The sequence below is a fragment of the Salvelinus fontinalis genome, chromosome 25 (assembly GCF_029448725.1).
Source record: "Salvelinus fontinalis isolate EN_2023a chromosome 25, ASM2944872v1, whole genome shotgun sequence".
Taxonomy (NCBI): Eukaryota; Metazoa; Chordata; class Actinopteri; order Salmoniformes; family Salmonidae; genus Salvelinus; species Salvelinus fontinalis.
This window is the reverse complement of record NC_074689.1, coordinates 21146511-21151331: the sequence shown is the minus strand read 5'-3', so window position 1 is coordinate 21151331 and position 4821 is coordinate 21146511. Positions and strand designations below refer to the sequence as shown.

The following is a 4821-nucleotide window of genomic DNA, read 5'->3' as shown; positions in this document are numbered from 1 at the left end:
TGGAAATAAGTCCCAGACTTTATTGTGTGTTATCCTCAATGATGTAACAATGGAAATAAGTCCCAGGCGTTATTGTGTGTTATCCTCCATGATTTTATGAATGTGCATGTATGGCTTTTTCAAGTTTTATGTGTGCTTGTTTTTTAAAATGGTAGAATTAATAAACCGAACAAAAAATGTAGTAGTGCTATGAATGACTATGTTGGTACAGGAATGCTAAGTCAGAAATAGACTGAAGAACATGATTAGTTGAGCAGGTTTTTTAGAGTTGGATGGGAGCAAAAGTCTGCATACCCAGTAGCTCTCCAGGACTGGAGTTGACCACCGCTGACCTGCAATGTTCTTTTAAAGGTTATATGGTTAAAAGAGGGCGGAGGAACGACCTTTTGCTTGGTTTTTCTTTTTAGTTCTGAGCTTGGAAGTGTTGCCACAACTGGTGACAGACGAAAACTTGAGACCGATCACATCCTGCCAGTGCAACACGTGTGTGTGTGTGTGTGTGTGTGTGTGTGTGTGTGTGTGTGTGTGTGTGTGTGTGTGTGTGTGTGTGTGTGTGTGTGTGTGTGTGTGTGTGTGTGTGTGTGTGTGTGCCTGTGTGCGTGCATCTACTCTGTGCTAGTCTCAGAGTCTCGTAGAGGGATGCGCTCACAAGTCATTAAATGGACTTAATGAAATTTCACGAGGCCAAAGGCAAGACGAGGATCTTTTCACTCTGACCAAATCAGTGTCACCTCTCTCGCTTTGTTCCATACATCAGTGTGTGTGTTCGCCACTCACTGCTACACTCTCTACATCGAAATGGCTCAAAAACAGCTTTTCTTGCTCATGGGTTGACCTCTTGCCCTTGATGAATGTGTTCCCCTTGCAGGGTGTGAGTTCACTGCTGAATGGCCTGTTTTTGTCATTCTGTTCAACAGCGTATAGCTGGGCTTTGAGGTATTGGTCCCCACACATTATACGATTCAACTGCATTTGACCTTTGCAGAGAACAATGGCGAAAGTTATTTCATTGTTATGGCCTCTTTGATGTTGTGAGAAGTGTGTTTATGTGAGCCCCTTCTGTGTTTTCAGTTGTTTTCTGGTATCTCAAAGGCATGACGGATGATCTTCTAGGGCGTTCCGTCTTGGATGGATGTTCTGTGTGTGTGTGTGTTCTCTTTTGCCTCGTAGCTTCTCCATCAGACAGACAATAAATAATACACAGCTGACATTACAGTCTGTGATCATCCCTTTTCAACCAAAAATACCTAACCCTGGTGGGGTAACAATATAATACAATTCATAAAACATATTTATCAATGTTAAACGAGGACAGCATAGCATTGCCGATGCACACATCCATTAGTATGTCATACATGTCAATATGTATCGACAAATGAATCATTGTTGTTGTTCTCCCTCGTCGTTCAGAATGCCCAATACTGGTGCTGATGATTTGGGAATGAACGTGATGGGAATTTCAGCCCTCTGTCATTGAATTACCATGTGTGGAATACTGATTCCTGTAGTGTGTGTGTGTGTGTTTTAGTGGGGGTGAAGCCAGGGCTTGCTTTCATCTCATGCTGATTTCAGTCTAATTAAATTTGGCATGTGGGGAGATGGATGGATCAGTCCTGTCTAATACATGGTCCTCTTTCTGTCCCAAACATGGCATTATCCAGGGGGAAATCTATTTGCTGCAGGCTATTCAGAGCCATATCTCTTCCTCTATCTACACTCTTCTCCACCACAAACCTGGTCTCTCAAATAATTCTACTGGGTCGTCAATATCTGCCCATGCTACAAAGGAAGGGTAAGGCTTTCCCTCCAAAAATGTGACTTTTATCCACAAACCATACGCCTAATGTGAAACATAACTCTCAAGAGCAGGGTGTTGACCCTGGTCGCTTCTGTGTGTCGCTCTGGATGGGAGTCTGTTAGATGACTAATGTGATGTAGTTGCTGAGCGGCTTCACTGCAAGTATGTTTTAAATATTCAATTAAAAAAATGTTCAAAATAAGAAAAAAAGGCTGTGTATTCCCCTTTTCCATGATGGGAGGAGCTTATGACAACCCCTGCTGAAACCCTCCAGATTAGCTGCTCCAGATGATCATCCAGTACATCTGGTGAAAGCCAGATTACACCAGAATAACATAGCTATATTCCATCAATCACCATACTCCCTATTTGACCTAGATAGTTTGTGTGTATGTATTGATATGAAGGCTACGTGTGCCTTTAAAAACATGATGTAGTTCTGTCCTTGTCTATTAATGTTCTGTATTATGTCATGTTTCATGTTTCGTGTGGACCACAGGAAGAGTAGCTGCTGCTTTTGTAACAGCTAATGGGGATCCTAATAGAATACCAAATGCCAGTACTCTCCTGCTCAAAGGAACACCAGCTCTTGCAGAAGCAGGGAAATAAAAATGTGACTAAAACAGGTTTTGATTTCTTTCCATTTGTGGGGGGAAATATGGCAGTAATTCTGAGCTGAATCTACAGAGTAGTGCAGCAATGCCAAATGGTAGCAATGCCCAAATGACCAAAAGGTCAAATGTAAGCAAAGTTGCTATGTTATAAGATGTTGACAATACTGTCAGCACATCCATAGTGAAATGAATTCTCTGCTAATATGTAGAAATATACACACCCCATTCAATTCTTCTGTAAAACTAGAAAGGTAACTGTATTCCAAATCAATACACATGAAATAGCTGTATGATGTACGCCATTTATGATACAATGGCTTTGTGATCATGTTTATATGGTGTGAGTAAAACTGATTCAAAACAATGATACGAAACAAAAAAAATACTTTTGATGACAGACACAAAACTGGTTTGCAGATACAGTTTTTAATGTATCACAACAATGAGCAACAAACATACTTGATGAACTATTTCCAGAAGTTGTTCAAATACCATCTACAATAAACGTCATTTCAACTATGACAACAGGTCTGTGACAAAAATAAAAAATAAAAGTTTCAAAACCATGTTATTACCGGTGTAACGGTACAGTTGAGACCTCAAACATTACAGTAACAAAAACTAATGAGACTACTCTCTATATATAAAACATCAATAACATTTTTGGTTTAGTTTATTTAAAGTTTTAGCCATAGGGGCTTCTTCTTAGTAAACCCTCAGGATGCATTTCCTATGTAACCAGGACTTAGAATACATATTGTGTAGGATATGATTGCGCCGTGAAACTCCCTTTTGACATCCAGAAGAAAACAATCCCAATATCAACCTTTTGAAGGCTGTCCTCTCTTTAGCGTGACACAATCCATCCGTTTTAAACAGTTTTTTTTTATTCTTTCTTTCTTTTTGGCTGCTGTGCAGTTGCAACATTTATGTACAGTTCGTCATGTTATCGGACCATCCTTTTGGTTGTTGGTTTGTTAGCTTTTACCAGTCCTTTAGTGTGGGAAGCATTGTGTTTGCTGCTAACATCTTAGCACGTGATGCTAGCTGACAGTTCAGTCTGGCAATGCTTTAGCCACATTGAGGGGAAAGGCAAGAAGCCAGGTTGTGAAAGCCTTTGGGATCAGGACAGTCGTTGGTGTTTGTACAATGGCAGGATTGCACCTATACGGAGGCCAGGACGTCTCTTATGAAACACAATCGTAAAAGTGTCTTCAGGATCAAAGTAAATGTTAAAATACTAAAAATCCAAATCAGAACATTTAAAAAGTTTCACACAAAAAAAGAGAATTAAAAAACTGAGACATTTTGCATTTAAACTTTGAACGGAAAAACAGAAACACCTGTACTATAATAAAACGCAAGAGGAAATGTTACTGGATTTCATCGTTTGAAACAATAACTAAGCATGATTTGATTTTAACCTGTCAAACAGTTGCATTACATGCTACTTGTTCATCTCAGAATAGGAAATACCAAAAGCAATACAGTTTTGCATTTCTTCATATTAATAAATTTGTACCATGCACAGCCAACTACGAATATGTACAACAGCTTAGCTCTCTTTGTTCACAAGCCTTTTCCTTTCATACAAATAGCCTCTTGTTACTTTGGAATGAATCACATTGGCTTATCTTACCAAACTAGAAAGTGATTCGTAAAAATGTAACACCCTTTGACAGCTTTCACATTCTTTAAGTTCCACTGCAAAATAAAAGAAGACAAAAACAAACTGAACATAGAATGAAAACAGCAAAGCAAAGCGATCCATGGGTCAGTATTCAGTCTGTTGGAGAATTTATGGCGAGCAAAAAATAACATTACACAGTAGCAGCAACATTTTGTTATAAGGTAATACTTTGTAATGCATAAATGTCTAAAATAAACTGAAAAATTTGTGTTGACTTTTCATGATTTATCAACTGAAGTGTCCGGAAAATGTATGCGAGGACGAAGACCTATGCACTAAATGGTAGTGTGTAGGTTTAACACTATTATCAGTCCTTCAAGCACTGGGGAAAACGTTTCATTATATCAAATACATGCTGTAGTCCCCCTTTTTAAAGCAGCATATTTGCTTAATGCAAATATTCATACCTTTTGTTAAAAAAGAACAACATTTTGACCGATTTATACTTGAACAGTTTCAAGTATACAGTACTAATTTTATGGATGCACCAATTGTTCAATAGGTTAGGTGTCAATCCTCTAACACATGTGGACCAAAATGCTGCTGCAATAAACACAAAATAATAATTATAACAAACAAACATACCAACGGAAAAAATCTATTAAATTAACACATGGGTCTACCAAAATAATACGACTAATAAAAAACAAACAAAAACAAAATAAGTGCACTATAGTCCAGACACAAGCAGGTACCATAACAGTACAGCAATTCACAAA

At 38.4% G+C, this 4821-nt stretch overlaps 1 protein-coding gene across 4 annotated transcripts in view; it reads right to left on the bottom strand.

Moving 5' to 3' along the window:
- Positions 1–2819: 2819 nt before the first annotated feature.
- The window catches only part of zfhx4 (zinc finger homeobox 4), a 109418-nt gene continuing 107416 nt past the window's right edge, over positions 2820–4821 (bottom strand). For all 4 annotated transcript variants that reach the window (XM_055881581.1, XM_055881584.1, XM_055881580.1 and 1 more), the window contains exon 12: positions 2820–4821. This exon is cut by the window's right edge and continues 2468 nt beyond it. The gene's annotated coding sequence lies outside the window, so the exon portion shown is untranslated.